Source organism: Nyctereutes procyonoides, unplaced genomic scaffold (genome assembly GCF_905146905.1).
Source record: "Nyctereutes procyonoides isolate TBG_1078 unplaced genomic scaffold, NYPRO_anot_genome, whole genome shotgun sequence".
NCBI lineage: Eukaryota > Metazoa > Chordata > Mammalia > Carnivora > Canidae > Nyctereutes > Nyctereutes procyonoides.
In genome coordinates this window covers 20,312,479-20,329,119 of record NW_026575146.1, presented here as the reverse complement: position 1 = coordinate 20,329,119, position 16,641 = coordinate 20,312,479, and positions in this window count along the sequence as shown.

Genomic DNA, 16,641 nt, shown 5'->3' with positions numbered 1-16,641 from the left:
GTCTTCCTTTTTCTCAGATTGTAAAGAACTGAAACAAGAGGGACAGATGGAGATAATGGGTATTTCACTCATGGATGGAAGTAAAAGCAGCAACAGCTCTATTAATATATTTGATTGGCTCACATAACGAGCTGAGATCATTCAACAGTTCTCTGGAAAAGGATTTTGAAGTAGCAAACACTGAACCTTTTGCAGGTTCTGGATCCAGCAGTGAAGCAGGGGCCCCACCTGCCAAGTGGACCCCCTGCAGCAGGTGTCTACACCTCCGCCCCACACAGCCACTGCCCCCTGTTTCTCTCTCATTGATTCCTCAATAGTTGGTTCTTAAAAATTGGTCTAAACTGGGAATACGAAAGGACCCACTTTTTAATCTGAAGAAGTCGAGGAAGCTCATTACAACCAGAGCAAATCCTTAGGACTCCAAAGTCTCTAAGATCAATAAAATATTCTGAGGAGAAACAATGTCACGGGGATAAGAAACTGAGACTGAATAGACTTTCCTCTTGGGCAAAACTTATCAGGTGAATATAGTTTTTCTTCTCACCTCTTCTTATAAAAATGAATGTGTATATTTGCATAATTCTGTGAAGGACAATAGGAATATAAAATATAGTGACTTTTTTTTGGTTTTCAGATATATTGATGATTTTCTGCTCCAAATATCTTCCCTACATCTAACAGAAAAAGTGAGAGATTCTGGAAATCAAGAGGCAGTAAATATCATAAAGTTTAATTCTTAAATTTCTGTTTCCAGCTAAAATGTAAAGGATTTGGGAGAATAATTATTACTTTAAAATTTATTTTAATAAACCATTGTTTTATATTTAATAAATTATTTCATTAAAAGCCAAGAAAGGTATGTATCAACATGTTATCTTTCAAAGGATTTTTTAAAGATTTTATTTATTATTTATTAATTATTAAATAATAAAATAATAAATATTTATTTATTATTATTTATTATTATTAAATTATTATTATTAAAATATAAATAATAAAATAAAAAATAAGTAATAATATAATTATTATTTATTATTATAGAGATGCAGAGAGAGAGAGAGAGAGGCAGAGACACAGGCAGAGGGAGAAGCAGGCTCCATGCAGAGAGCCTGACGTTGGACTTGATCCCAGGACTCCAGGATCATGCCCTGGGCTGCAGGCGGCGTTAAACCGCTACCCCACCGGGGCTGCCCTCTTTCAAAGGATTTAACTGGGAATATAAGTCACTAATGTGGAAAACAAATACAATATGATTCATACCTCACACCATAAACAAAACATTCCATTCCATTTGGATTAAGAACTTACATGTTAAAAGAAATACTTTAAAACTCTGCCTCAGTCATTTGTCTTTTTCTCAGGTCAATTGCCTCCTTACCATGTTCTCCTCTTTCATTCCTCTAGGACAGGGGTGTTTGCAAATTTCCAGTGGACTTGGTCTCAAGGTGTGTTAACATCCTCAATGTCTTCTCAGCTCTTTCTACATCTATGTGAGGAGCTCCCCATCCAACATTCCTTCTGTTGAATGACCTCTTGGGCAACTCTTTCTCATTAACGGTACCGGACTAACACAAACTCTAAAAAGCAAAAATAAGAGAATAGCTTTGTTCTGTTATGATAAAATGAGGGGCCCCTGTTCAACAAATAAGAAGCTCAAGAGAGGGGGAAATGAGCTAAACACTGGGAGAACATTTTGCTAAATGGGCAAAAATTCACAAACAGGCATTTTCGAAAGCAGACACACAAAAGCTAACAGATACGTGAAAAGATGTGCAGTGTCACTAGTAACCAGGGAAGTGCACATCAAGACCTCAGTCAGAGACACTTTGTATCCATTTCACTAACAGAATCTATCAGATTCACAGGTCTGACAGACTCTCTGGTGCCTTGCTTTGAGGGTACACACCTGGAAAACAGTTTGCACACCCCAGCAATTGTACCCCTGTCAAATTCCAGGAATTTCTTGTTTCATTATTTTCCGGGGATGAGTTTGTTATACACACACAAAACTTTCTGAAATTTATATCTCTGCTTGTTTGATATAATTTAGAAAATGTATATCCACTGGGCCTGTGAATTTTGCCTGTAGAATTTGCCTGTAGAATTTTGCCTATAGAATTTGCCTGTAGAAAATTCAAAATAGTGATAATGACAAACCTGAAGGTCAAACATTGAAACATTGTGTGAAACTTTATTTGGAGGAAACAAGTTCTTGTTGCAAGATCTTATTACCATGACTTTAATTGTTATCATTCTCATTATCTGAAGTGCTGTAAATTTTTGTCCTTTGGGAATTGTGGTGAGAAATTTCAATATTTTTGGAGTGATCCTAAAAGCCTAAGTTTGACAATATTGCTTTGGGTGCTTCAAGGGAAGGAAGACAGATTTTTTAGATGTTGATAGAGAAGTGTGACAAATGTTATCTCAAGAAGTTCACCCACACATTATAAAAGGGATCTGTTGTGTAAAGACAAAAGGAAGCCACTAGACTGAGGGGTGCTAATGCCCTGGTAACCTACATAAGCTAACCACCTACCACCTAACCCAGTCAATGTGTTTCTGTCCTAGGAAACAAAACTTCAGAGCAATCAACAGCCAAGTAGGCTCTCCCAAGTAAATCAACCACTTCAGTTACAGCCAAACAAATAATTCTTTGTTTCCTGTCCAAGTCTTTTCTGTAAAAACATCTGCCCCAGTTCCTCTCAGTGGGGGCTTCTGACCACCTTCCATTTGGTGGCACCCAAATCAAATGGATGTTTGCTCAAATGAACTCTTCAAAAAAGAATTTCAATGTGCCTCAGTTTACCTTTTAACAGGCCCTTCTTTGTCATCATTTGTGTTGTTAAAAAAAAATTGAAATGCTTTTCATCAGTATGGCTCTATGGTTGGTGTTTCTTTGAATGAGTCCTGCACCAGGGTGGCCTTAGGACAAGGGGAAGCTCAAGCGATATATCTTTACAAGTGAGAATCAGAGACTCACCTAGAACAGAGAACTTGCTGCTAACTCATGGAATCAAGTTTGACCAGATGTTAAACTTTGTAGACAAGACTTAAATTATAATTGAGCATTATAAATAAACAGACTTAAAGTACCAAAGAAGAGGGGCACCTGGGTGGCTCAGTGGTTGAGCATCTGCCTTTGGCTCAGGTCGTGATCCTGGGGTCCTGGGATCGAATTCCCCTTCAGGCTCCCCTCAGGGAACCTGCTTCTCCTTCTGCCTATGTCTCTGTTTCTCTCTCTCTCTCTGTCTCTCATGAATAAATAAATAAAATCTTTAAAAAAATACTAGAGAAGAAATTTAAATGATTAAGATAAATGTGATGAATTAAAGTAAGATAACAATGGTTCAACACAATGAAGAGAGAAATTATTTAAAAGTACCAGACCGGGGCAGCCCTGGTGGCCTGGTAGCGCCACCTTCGGCCCAGGGCATGATCCTGGAGACCGGGGGTCGAGTCCCATGTTGGGCTCCCTGCATGGAGCCTGCTTCTCCCTCTGCCTGTGTCTCTGCCTCTCTCTCTCTCTGTGTCTCTCATGAATGAATAGATTAAAATCTTAAAAAATAATAATAATAAAAAATAAAAGTACCAGACGGAAATCTTGATGTTGAAAAATATAACTGCTGAGTGCTTTTCCCCCCTCACTATGGATCACACTTTGCTGTTTCTGGGCAGGTGGATCATATGTTAGATTTTATCTAATATTTGGATAACATATTATATTTGCTATATATTTAGTGGCTATAGAATCTGACATTTCCCGCTTGAGGGTATTGTTGCTTGTGTTTCGTTTGTTTGGTAGCTTCCCAATACTAAGTCTGGGAAATTTCCCAGACACATGGATGAATCCTAGAATGCCATACTAAAAACAAAAACAATAAAAATAAAATAATAATAATAATAACTGAGCAAAGACAGTAGTGGCCACATATCCATGTGTCTGCACAACTTGGTGGTAGCCAGTGATTGCTCAGAGGCTGTGCTCCACCAGCTCCAGCCAGCAAGCTTCCAGGATCTGTCAGTAGATTAGTTCATGACTTCAGGAGTACATTCAAGACTGTCCTGACTCTAACTCTCTCCTCTCTGCGCTCTCTTTTCTGTGCTCATGGCCAGGTAATGGATAGTGTGGCCTCTCTCCAGTCTCTCCCATATGAGTGCATGGAGCCAGCCTTCTGAGCTGTCTCAACTCCTGGATTGCTGTGCTCTGCTGCTTGTCCAGTTGAGCCCAGACCTCAGGCTAGCTGACAGGCCTTCCAGATCTCTGCTGTTACTGACCTTGCCACTGGAGGCAGAGTTGTCATTTGCTTGTCTTGTGCTCCCCTCAAATCAAGCGAGGCTCAGCCAGTGGCAAAGTTGCTGGCTTCCATGGTAGCCCCAAACTGGTACAACTCTCTTACTGATGAAGCGGACAGTGGTGGGATCCACTGGGGCAAGGACCCTGAGGTCTCCCACCATTCTTACCTGAAGTTCAATAGATTTTCATGAGAAACCACTTCTCAGTTTGTTACATGTCTTTGGTCAATTCCCAGAGTCCTGAAATTGTTGTTTTTTAAAGTAACTGTGCCCAGAGTTATTTTTTTCTTTTGGTGGGGAGGATTTGCCAAGTTCCTCACTCTACCATATCAGAAGTCTTGCCCTCACTAGTTTTCTTAAGATGAGAGCTTAGATCATTGATTTGAAACATTTCTTCTTTTCTAATAGAAGCATTTGATGTTATAAAGTTTCCTTTAAGTGCTGCTTTGGCTGCATCCCACGACTTTTAATAGACTGTTTTCATTTTAATCCAAATGAAAATATTTTCTAATTTTCCTTTTGATTTCTCCCTTGAAATATTGCATATTTGTTCAATAGCCAAACATTTGGGGATTTGCCACATATATTTCTGTTATTGACTTTTAATTTAATTTTATTTTGTTTGGAGAATGGTTTTTGTGTGATTTCAATCTTTCAAGGTTATGGACAGCATTTTTCTTTTTCTTTTTTTTTTTGGTCCTGAATGTAGTCTATCTTGGTAAATGTTCCATGTGCATTTGAAATGAATGCATTTCGCAGTTGGGGGTAGTTTTCTACAGATGTCAATTAAGACAAGGTGATGTCAGTGTTTGTCAAAACTTCTATATCCTTATTAATCATCTGTCTCCTGTTTTATCAATTATTGAGAGAGGTAGGTTGCAAATTCCACTTATAATTATGGATGTGTTTATTTTTCCTCTCATTTTTGTCAGTTTTTGCTTCAAGTAATTTGAAGATCTGCTATGAAGTGTATACCAAGTAGCATTGTACATTTTCACGATGGCTTGACCCCCTTAGCATTATAAAATGTCTCTCTCTATCCTTGACAATATTATTTGCTCTGAAATCCACTTTGTTTAATATTATTTCCACTTCAGCATTTTTAAATGATTATTTATTTATTTTTAGAGAGAGAGAGAGAGAGAGAGAGAGGTGGGGGAGAGGGCAAAGGGAGAAGGAGAGAGAGAATCCTCAGACTCCTGCTGAGCATGAACCCTAACATGGGACTCCACCCCAGAACTCTGAGATCATGACCTGAGCTGAAACCAAAAGTCCGCAGTTCAGCTGACTGAGCCACTCAAGTGCCCCACCACTTCAGCATTTTTTGATTGGTGTTCTAACAATACATATTTTCCCCATGTTTTACTGTTAGTATCTCAGTGTCTTTAGATATATATCTTTGCCTGTTAATTGGACAACTTAGCCAGAGGCCAGCAGTCTATGGCCCCTGGGCCAAAACTTGCCAACTTGTTTTGGAAATAAATTTTGTTGGAACACAGGCACATCCATTCATTTGCAGAATGTCTGTGACTGGTTTCTTGCTACAACAGTAGAGTATTAGTAGCAAAGCTCTTATTGCATACAAAGCATAAGATGTTTAGTATCCGGCTGCTGGCAGAAATTCATGGTTTAGACCATTTACATGTACAGTGGTTATCAATACTTAAATCTATTATCTTGCTATTGTTTTTGTTTTTTTCTGCTTGTTCTTTGTCTATTTCTCTCTTTTCCTGTTTCTTCTGTATTGACAATTTTTCAATAATCCATTTTATTACCATAATTGGCTTATTAGCTATATTTCTTTTGTCTGCATGTATAGTTGCTCTGGGGTCTACTATATATCTTAAATTTATCAAGTCCATCTTCAAGTGAGATTCAGTCCCTTTCGGGTGTTTCCTCATGTGGTGTCTCCTTCAATCCTCCTATCAGGATTAGGCCATTATTCATAATTTAAAAGTGAAGAGATGGAAGGTCATCTAATGCAACGTATTGCTTCAGGCTCAAAAGGCCGCTGATATTTGACAACCTGCCAGAAAGAAAAGGCCATTAATCATGATCACTGTCAATTTCAGTGATTCCTGGAGATGTGCTATGAAAATTCAGGCTTCAGTCAAGAAGAGTTGAGGGGCCTAGGATTTTCCCTCTTTGCAAGCTAACAAACCAGTCCGCCCAGTGCATAGGTGTTGGTCGAGATGAAGGCCAGTTGGTGACTCACTGCTTTGGCAGCAGCTGGTAACTCCATCCCTCAAACCTCACTTCCTGTAAGGCAGCCCAAAGAGGACATGTTAACTCGCAGTTGTTTGCAGTACTGGAGGAAAGCCTGACTGGGAGATGTAAAAGGGACATGTTGGGCAGGTGCCATTGGCTAGGGAAGGAATGTCGTCTTTGTCCCACTGGACGGTGAGCATACCTGCCCTTTGCTGTGGAGGAAGATTCCACCTTTAATCTCCCAAGGCTGCTCATGCACAAACTTCCTTGAATAAGTGTCCAGAACAAAAGGAGTCAGTGCCTCACGTGCAAGACTCAGAAACATAGAAGACTCACAGAAAATTGTCTCCCAACATCTAGCTCTTAAAAAACTTAAGGGATCTCCGAGACTGAAATGTTTTTTCTAGATGCGGGGCCATTGTCTATGTGTAAACATGGGGTTGTTTGCACATAGTAGGCATCCATCTGAGGGTTTAAGAGTAGTTATGGAAAGTATCCAGATGAGTCGGATGTTATGTTTTATTCCTAGATTTGTTACTTCTATGAAACTCTGTCCTTCTTAGTTGAAATTTATTTTGGATCAACTTTGAATAATCCACATTCTCAATATGACAGTGTCATGGGATTCTGGAAGCAGAACACAGGCCCACAGTTGGTGTGGACCCATACTTTGATGATACTGTGATCACATGGGGTCACACAACTGCTAAATGATGGGTGGGATGAGGTTCCAGGTCACTCAAGTCAACCCAGCCTCCTGCCCTTGTATGCCACCCCTCTCCTATGTGTGTTAACAGAAGACAATGTGTTATTATCTGGGAGCAGCATTTCCCGGCTTATCTCGACCAAGGAGTGGGTGAGTATTAGTCACTGTCAGATATCAGATCAGTGAAGACCACTAAACTACGAATTCTAGATTTTTCTAAGCTTATACATCCAGTTTGTTATCTCCATTGGAAAGATTAACATGATAAACATTCAATCCCTTTTCATTGTGTTCCTCAGACATGCTTATGATTATCTGTGAATCAACAGATCTGCATTTTGAGTCCCTATGTATGAAACAATCAGCATCAAACACAGACCTAATATTTTGAAGTAATTTGGAAAATACATCAAACCAATATACCCCTTTTGCCTCTCTTGGTCTTTCTGAGAATGTCTGGAGAAGTCACAGACAGCCTATAAGATATTTGACTGTATGATATACAAATAATTCTTATACAAGGCATTTCATTTTAGGGTGATAATTGCAAATTAGAGTGTTTTAATAGCTCATCAGAAACTCTGAGGTTTTTGTATGCTAAATTTGTTACAAGACCTCCTATTATTACCCAGACTGTCACTTTTCCATTCACACCTGGAAAGATTTTAGAGTGAGGTCATTCATGAAACTTGACGCACATACACCTCGTGTAGACTCAATAAATGCCTAACGTCCTCCTTTTGTCACCCAGCACTTGGGATCAGAGACCATCTCTACATGGGCTCACTGTCTGCATAGACAGAGGCTCTCTCTTCCGTTGTAGGAAATCTGAAGGGTACAGAGGAACATAAAATGGAAAAAAATACAATCTTTCTGCCCAAAAAGCCAAGGTCCCCAAAGGGCGTTGGATGTATTAGATGACGTTGCTCTTTCTGCTGAGGAACACGAGGAGAAACATGAGGAGGTCACTTCCTCCTCCTCACGGTCACTTCTTGAACTAGAGCAAGGAACAGAATTCACCAGATGCTCTCATTGCCCTCTTGAGTAAATGCATCTGTCTGAGGAATGGGCCCAGAAGCCTAGGGGTGTTATCTGCATGAGAGGCTGACAGGTCTTCCCAGAGACACTGGTCCTTTGTCCTTCTCAACCACAGAGGGAACAGGGGGGATTCTGAGAACATTATCACTTGGATAAATATACCCCATTCCCCCTGCCTCCCTCTCCTGCCCACCACCACCACCACCAGACACACACACACACACACACACACACACACACACACACACCAGGACTTCATCAAACCATAGGCTGCAGATGATGTGAACACCAAACACTGTAGTGTGCGGTTGCAAAGGAGCTCTCCTAGTGAGATGTATGACAAACGAGAGAGAGGCAGGAAGGGTCTCCTGCCCACTGCAGTCTGGGTGTGGGTGTGCGGCTGTGATTTCAGTGCAGGCAACATCACCCAGGCAACGACACCGAGGGTGTGCAAGCTGGCAGCTCCCCTTGCAGCTGCCCAGAATATTCCTGAGCCCAGAGGATAGAGAGAAATAGTCTGCGGACACTTGCTCCTGGGCAAGAGTTAAAGCCAATGAAACTCTAGTTAAAATTCAGTGCCTCCCAAACTTGGCTGCAATTGTAATCCCTTGGAAACTTCTGGGAATAGCCTTTGTCTTGGGGATGGTTCCTGGAAATCTTTAAGGGGTCAGATACCCATCTGCTGAAGCTGCCCTATAAGGATGGTCTTTAGGAAGCAGAGCCCGCCTGCAGGGTGGGAGCTGTGGGAGGCCAGGTCCCCTCTCCTGGGTCCCAGCTACTGTGACCAGTGACTGACTCCTTGGGTGACCTGCCCTGGGTGGGGGGCAGTGCAGGGAGCCTCCTAGGGCAGGAGCAGCTCCTGTGGAGATGCTTGCTCCAGAGCACCTCTGGGGTCAGCTCAGAGCTGGCTGCCCACTGACAGCACCTCCTAGCAGGTGCCCTCTTCTTGGACCTCTCCTGCTTCCCTTGTTCTGATCGGCTCCTCTGGGGATCCTTCCTCAGTAACTACTTAGACAAGAATAATCCTGAGGAGTCAGGCTCTGCTTTGCAAGACCCCAGCCTCAAGCAACATGCATCACTGGGAGCTGGTAAGAGAAGCAGAACGTCTGGGCCAGCCCAGACCTGCTGCTCAGACCCCACATGTGAACAGGACAGATGCCCAGGTGATCTGTGCCACAGCACTGCCAGAGGAGCATGGTCTAAGCCATCACCCCCACTGTGTGTGGCCAGGCTGGGACAAAGCACACACCCCTACTTTGGCCACTCCACCCAGTTCTCTGTGGGTGAGCTCTCTTTAAATGAAATAGAAGCTTTCAAAAAACAAAAAAAGTCCCAATAGGCTTGGCAGGTACAGAGGCCCTACTGTACTAGAGTTTTGAGAGTTTTAAGAACTACAAAGGGAAAAAATTGGCTGCAATTTGTGGGTGGGAAAAATGAAGAAAACTTGAAATAAATAAATGTTTAATCAAATGCCCACAAAATATAACATTATGCCAATTGGTTTCCTGCAATTTAACTAAACCAGTGTATATTTAATGTGGGATGTGGTGAATTTTTAATATGTTTGCTCTGTAGTGGCTTGGGGACCCTACCACCAAGAACGCCCAAAGCTATAAAAAAAAAAAAAATGAAACCAACTCTGGAAAGAGGAGCTGCAGGGCCAGTTTGCCTTGGAGGGATGAGTGAGCTGACTCAGCTCTCCTTTGACCTGTGAACAGAAACTGCCCTCCTCTCTGCTGCCTCTGGGCTCCTTGGCACACCCCTGGGAGGCAGGAACATTATGGTCACGGGGCAACTACTGGTCATGTGAATTAGAGCCTGGCTTGGTGTCCTCGGCATCAGCTTCACGGTTTTCATTTTTGAAAAATTGGTTTATTAAGTTTATTTTAACTTCGTTAAAGTATATTTTGCATAAACTGAAACACACCCTGTTTAAGGGTTCACTTTGGTTAGTTTTGACAAATGTATACAGCTGTGTAACAATCACCATAATCCAGTTATAAAATATTTCCATTATTCCAAAAATTTCTCTCTGCAGTCACTCAATCCTGGACTTAGGCGCAAGCATGGATCTGCTTTCAGAAGTGGAACTTCTGTTCCCTAAAATTTTGGATAAGTGGACAAACGTCTCCAGGTATAAGATAAAAAGTACAACATGATGAGCATAGTTCCTGCTTGTGGTATATTTGAAAGTTCTTAAGAGAGTAAATCCTAAGAGTTCTTATCCCAAGGGAAAAAAATTTTTTTCTATCTACATCAAATGATGGATATTAACCAACCTAATAGTGGTCATCAATTATAATATATGTAAGTCAATCATAATGCTGTACCTCTTAAACTTTTTCAGTATTGTATGACAATTACATCTCAATAAAATTGGAGAAAATAAATGGACAAAAGCCAACTTCAGAAAGGTGTTGAAAGGTCATTGTGTGAGGGGACATCTTTGCCTGATTTCTGATCTTAGCAGGAAAGCTTGGAGATTCTCACCATTAAGTATGTTTTTAACTATAGGTTTTTTGTAAATGTTCTTTATCAAGTTGAAAAAGTTCTCTCGAATCCTAGTTTGCTGGGAGTTTTTATTAGGAAGGTGCTGGATTTTGTCAAATGCTTTTTCTGCATCTATTGATATGATTGTATGATTTTCCTTCTTTATCCTGTTGATATTATGGACCACATTAATTTATTTTCAAATGTTGAACCAGCCATCCATACCTGGGATAAGTTCCACTTGGTGGTCATGTATAATTCTTTTTTATGTTGTAGAATCTGATTTCATAAAACGTTGTTGAGGATTTTTGCATCTATGTTCATAAGAGACATTTCTTGTAGTTTTTTCTTCTTGTAATGTCTTTTTTTTTGCCTGGTTTTGGTAGTAGGGTAAATGCAGTCTTCACACAATGAGTTAGGACATAATCCCTCTGAATTTTATCCTCTGGAAGAGATTATGGAGAACTGATGTAATCTCATTTTCAAATGTTTTGTAGAAATCACCAGTGAATCCACATGGGCCTGGTGCTTTCTGTTCTGGAAGGCTACTGTAGTGGTACCCCTTCCATTCTTGATATTGGCAATTCCTTTATTCTCTTCCTTTTCCTTTCTCAATCTAGTTTATCAATTTTATATGATATTTTTATTTTTTTAAAGATTGTTTTATTTATTCATGAGAGACACAGAGAGAGAGAGAGAGGCAGAGGGAGAAGCAGGCTCCTTGTGGGGAGCCCGATGAGGAACTCGATCCAGAACCTTGGGATCATGACCTGAGCCAAAGGCAGATGCTCAACCACTGAGCCACCCAGCTATCCCTTTATGATCTTTTTAAAGAACCAGTTTGGTTTAATCGATTTCCACTCTTGGTTCCCCAGTTTGTATTTCATGTCTAATAACATTTCTTGTTGCATAGTCTGTTTTTCCTGGCATTGATGTAGCCATTCCAGCTTTCTTATGTGTAGTGTTTGCAGAATGCATATTTTTTCCATTCTTTTAATAGATGTCTTAAGTATTTATTGTATTTGTAATTTGCAGATCTTTGAACTTAAAGTGCATTTCTTATAGACCAGATATAATTGGATCTTACTTTTATATCCAGGCTGATCATCTCTGCTATTTGACTGGACTGTTTAGTCTATTTATATGTAATAATATGATTGGGTTAAGGTCTGCCATTTTATTATTTGTTTTTTATTTGTCTCCTCCTTTTTTTCTTATTTCCTGTTCTCTTTTTTGGTAAACAGAATTTGTAATATGTCATCTTAATATCTCTATATTTTTGCTGTTTTTGGTTTTATTATTTAAGTAGTTGTTCTAGGGTTTAAAATATATATTTTTTACACTTATCAAAATAGCCTACATATGAATATTGACTTGGTTCCAGTAAAATATAGGAACTTTACATACCAAAATATCTGTGTCCCCTACCACACTTCCTTTGTGCCAGTATGGTCATATATAACATCTCTATAAGCTTTCTAAATTAATGGCATGATGTTTAAATGCTTGCTATTTGATAACAATATGTCTTTAAAAAAAAGATTTACTTATTTACTTGATAGAGCTTGGGGTGGGGAGGGGCAGAGGGAGAGAGGAAGAGAATCTCAAGCGGACTCCATGCTGATTGTGGAGCCTGATTTGGGGCTCAGTCTCATGACCCTGAGATAATGATCTGAGCTGAAATCAAGAGTTGGATGCTTAACCAACTGCACCACCCAGGCACCCCAATAGCAATATGTCTTTTAAAGAAGTTAACAGAATACTTATACAGACATACACTCACACAAATTCTTATCTTTTATATTTACCAAATAGTTACCATCTGGTGTCATTTCCCCTCAGCCCAAAATTTTTCATCTAGAATTTATTGTAGCAGTTTATTAAAGAATTACCTGTTTTCATTTACTTAGAAATGCCTTTGTTTCATCTTCATGTTTGCATGATAGTTTCATTAAAAATGGAAATCTTAATTATCTCTATTTTATTTTAACATTTGGAACAGGTTACTCCAGTGCTTCCTGGTCTCCATTGTTCCTCGTGAGAAGTCAGCCATTCCATATATCACATTCCTATGGTATGTGATGTGTCATCTTCCCTTGATTTCAATATTTTCTCTTTGCCTTTGGCTTGCAGTGGTTTGACTACAGCTTGTCTAAGTGTGGTTGTATTTTTCCTACTTGGGGTTTGATGCTCTTCTTGAATCTTAGATTTGCTTTTTTTCTCAAATCTATTAAGACTTTACCATTATATCATTTAATAATTACTTTACCCCTTTCTATCTGCCCTCTTCCTAGAAATAAAATAACATCTATAAAGTTTGCCTAATACTGTCCACACATCCCTAAGACTGTTGTTCATTTATCTTTTTTCTCTGATCTCTTCAAAATAAAAAATTTCTAATTATTTTTCTTTGAGTTTACTAATCTTTTCTCTAGCAATTCCCAACATATTGTTTTAATTTTTACTTCAATTATTGTCCTTTTTAGCCTAGAGTTTCTATGTTTTAAGTATACATTTCTTTCTTTTTTTAAGTAGGCTCCATCCACTGTGGGGCTTGAACTCACAATCCTGAGATTAAGAATCACATACTCACCAGCTGTGCCAGCCAGGTGACCCAAATTTCCTTTCTTGTGTTGAGATTTTCTGTCATTTCACCAATTCCATATTTTCTTTAAATTCTGTGGACGTATTTATAGTGTTGGTTTTGAAATTCGTCTCTGCTAAATACATCATAAAAACTAGACAGACAGAATGTTCCATCAACTGTGTATTATATGTTTGTTTGCTCATAGACAATGAACTTAATCTGGAATTGAACTGAAATATGTTCCCCTTGCATCCTGCAGTCAGTGGTATCTCTAGGAAGGTTTTCAATATGGCAATAGGAACACTTATTATGTGTGATGTGGTTAATCTATCAACTGTAATCAAAGTTTGTAGAAATCTAAAAACTATGCAAGCATTTACTTCCTCTTCTAACTTTTAATTGTACAACATCTCCAATTCTTGATCAAACCTATTTTTAAAAGTTACTATTTAACATTATTATCTAAAAGAGACAATTAAAGCTCCTGTTACTTTTATTCCTAAATTTTGGGTGTATAACAAGTTTCTCTGGGCTTTTCTGTCAAGTGTAGTGAATCCTTCCTGGATGCATTGGTAGCGGTAAACCCAATTATGATGGTGAACATTATTCTGAATAAACGAAGGGTAAAATGTTCACTAGTTTTATTCAGAAGTGTGATCTTTCATATATTACCAGCTGGTTTTGTAGCCATCAGTGGTAAAGTGCTAAAACCAGAGAATGTTATTTATAGAGATGTATACTGGCTAAAAAAGCAAAACTATTAAAATTTTAGAGGTATTTACATACAAAACATTAAGAGAAAAATCTTAGAAACCTCCAACAGAATGTCTTGAAGAAAAGAGTATTGAAAAAAAAGACTATTTAAATAAGAAACTCCAGAAGCAGATGTTCAATATTTTACAAATAATCATTGATGCACCATCAGTGTCTTATAAAGGAGCTCCTCAGGTAGGTAAGACAGAACCATCATATACAAAGGCTGAGATTTGAGGAAAAACCACACCTAGGACATTTGCTTGAAAATGTTGGGTGTATCTGTGTGGAACAAAGTAGTTCATGTCCCACCCTTCTTTGACAACACAGTCCACGTACTTAGGAACTGCTAATGATATGGAAATCCAGCAACAAAAAAAAAAAAAAACAATCCTAAGCAGAATTATTTTTTCATTGCCCCTTGACCACTGTGCTTACAGTGTCAACATGGCGACTCTTCAGTACATTGTGATTCAAATAGAGGTTGATATGAAATAATTCTCTTAGTTTCCTTTCCAGCAAACACAACTCGGCACCCACCTGTACAACACTGTGAAGGATTAAGCTACCAATGATGTGGATTGTAGTTTAATGTGTAGGATGGCCAGCTTCTTGTCTGTGATTCCAGTCTGCTTTATGTGGATGGCTATCACCACAAACTGCTTCCCCTAAGGGCTCTTTGGATACCATGGCCAAAGAGATCCTTTAAAAATGTGAATAAGATCATGTCATGCCTCTAACACGTACCCCATCAACTGGCTCTGCATGTCAATAAAGAGATAAAATCTAAAGCCAACACCCTCTCAAGGCTGACAGGCTCCACGATTCCTATTTGCTATAGTCCTTTGCTGTCTCACTGTCATGTCTGTCTATATCTTTCAAGTTATTTGTAGGTGGTTTGACCCAATCACACTTTGGTCAGGAGGACACCCCCACACACACACACACTGTTTTTTAAGATTTTATTTATCTATTCATGAGAGGCACGCAGCGAGGCAGAGACACAGGCATAGGGAGAAGCAGGCTCCTGAAGGGAACCCAATTTGGAACTCGATCCTGGTACCCCGAATCTCTCCCTGAAAGGAAGGCAGACGCTCAAACACTGAGCCACCTAGGCATCTCAGGAGGACACACCCTTCATTTCATTTCTCTTTTACCATTTTGTCTATAAAGAGATTTACTGAAACACCTTAATCCATTCAGAGATTGTTAAAATAAGCCCTACCCTTACCTTGATCATTGCCTAAAACTGAGTTTCCATTGGCTTTGTCCCAAATGATTATTGGCTTTTATCCCTCCAAGACTTCCTCCAACATGTATTTTAGTGTTTGAGATTGAAAGTTCTCTCTCAAACTTACAAGTCCTTATGCAGATGTAATGGCTAATAAGGAAGGAATTTGTGGGCTCTTTAGATAATATTAATCTGAGATTAGTTATGGATGCATGGGGTAATACTTAAATAATACTTCTGGGTGGATGCTTTATGGATCAAGTGTAAAATTCCCCACATTTCCCATTTAAATAGAAACTTAAGAGGGGGTGGAAATGTTTCTTCTGACAATACAGAATACATCTGTATCCAATCACAGTCTAACGGTACTAACTTGATCCTTTTCCAGAAAATAAAATGGAACTTAAGAGTATTTTAATTCCATTTATCCTGCTCTCCCCATATTATCTTCATGCATTTTAATTCTATATTTTAACCCCATAATACATTATTATTTTTGTACTATCAAGTCAACATTAATTTAGATTTACTCATATATCTGTCTCTTTCTTTTCCCTGTTTCTCAGACACCTCTGCTTTTCTCTCTAGGGTCATTTTCCCTCTTCCTAAAGCATATTCTTTAGAATTTCTTTTAGTGTCTGTCTGTGAGGACAAAGTTCCAGCCACTGTTTGAATGACATGTCCTTTTCGTCACTGTTGAGGTTTGTCCATTGTCTGATTTTCACACATTCTTTAAAAAAAAAAGACTTTATTTATTCATGAGAGACACAGAGAGAAGCAGAAACACAGGCACAGGGAGAAGCAGGCTCCTCGCCAAGAGCCTGATGTGGGACTCAATCCCGGGACATTGGGATCACATCCTGAGCCAAAGGCAGACGCTCAACCACTGAGCCACCCAGGCATCCCTGATTTCCACACATTCACTCAGGACATCACTGTCTTCAGGCTTCTTTGGAAATTCAGTGGTCAGTCTTTGGTCCCTCTGCCTAGAGTCCATTTTTCCTTCTTCGGCTACTTACTCTTTCTCTGTTATGTTCAGGTGAGGATATCGTTAATTTATCCTTCTTGAGACTCCCTAGGCTTCCTAAATCTGTGAATTGATTTCTTTCATCCATTCTGGAAAATTATCAACCATTATCTCTTCAATTATTACTTCTACCCCCATTGAATCATTTCTATATCTCTGGGATTAAAACAAAAAAAAAGTTTATACCTCTTCAATACATCTTACTCTTTTTTTTTTCAATTTCTCCCCATATTTTGTCACTCTGTGTCATATTCTGGATACTTTCTTTTGATGCATCCTCTTTTTAAATAATTTCTCTCCAGCTGTGT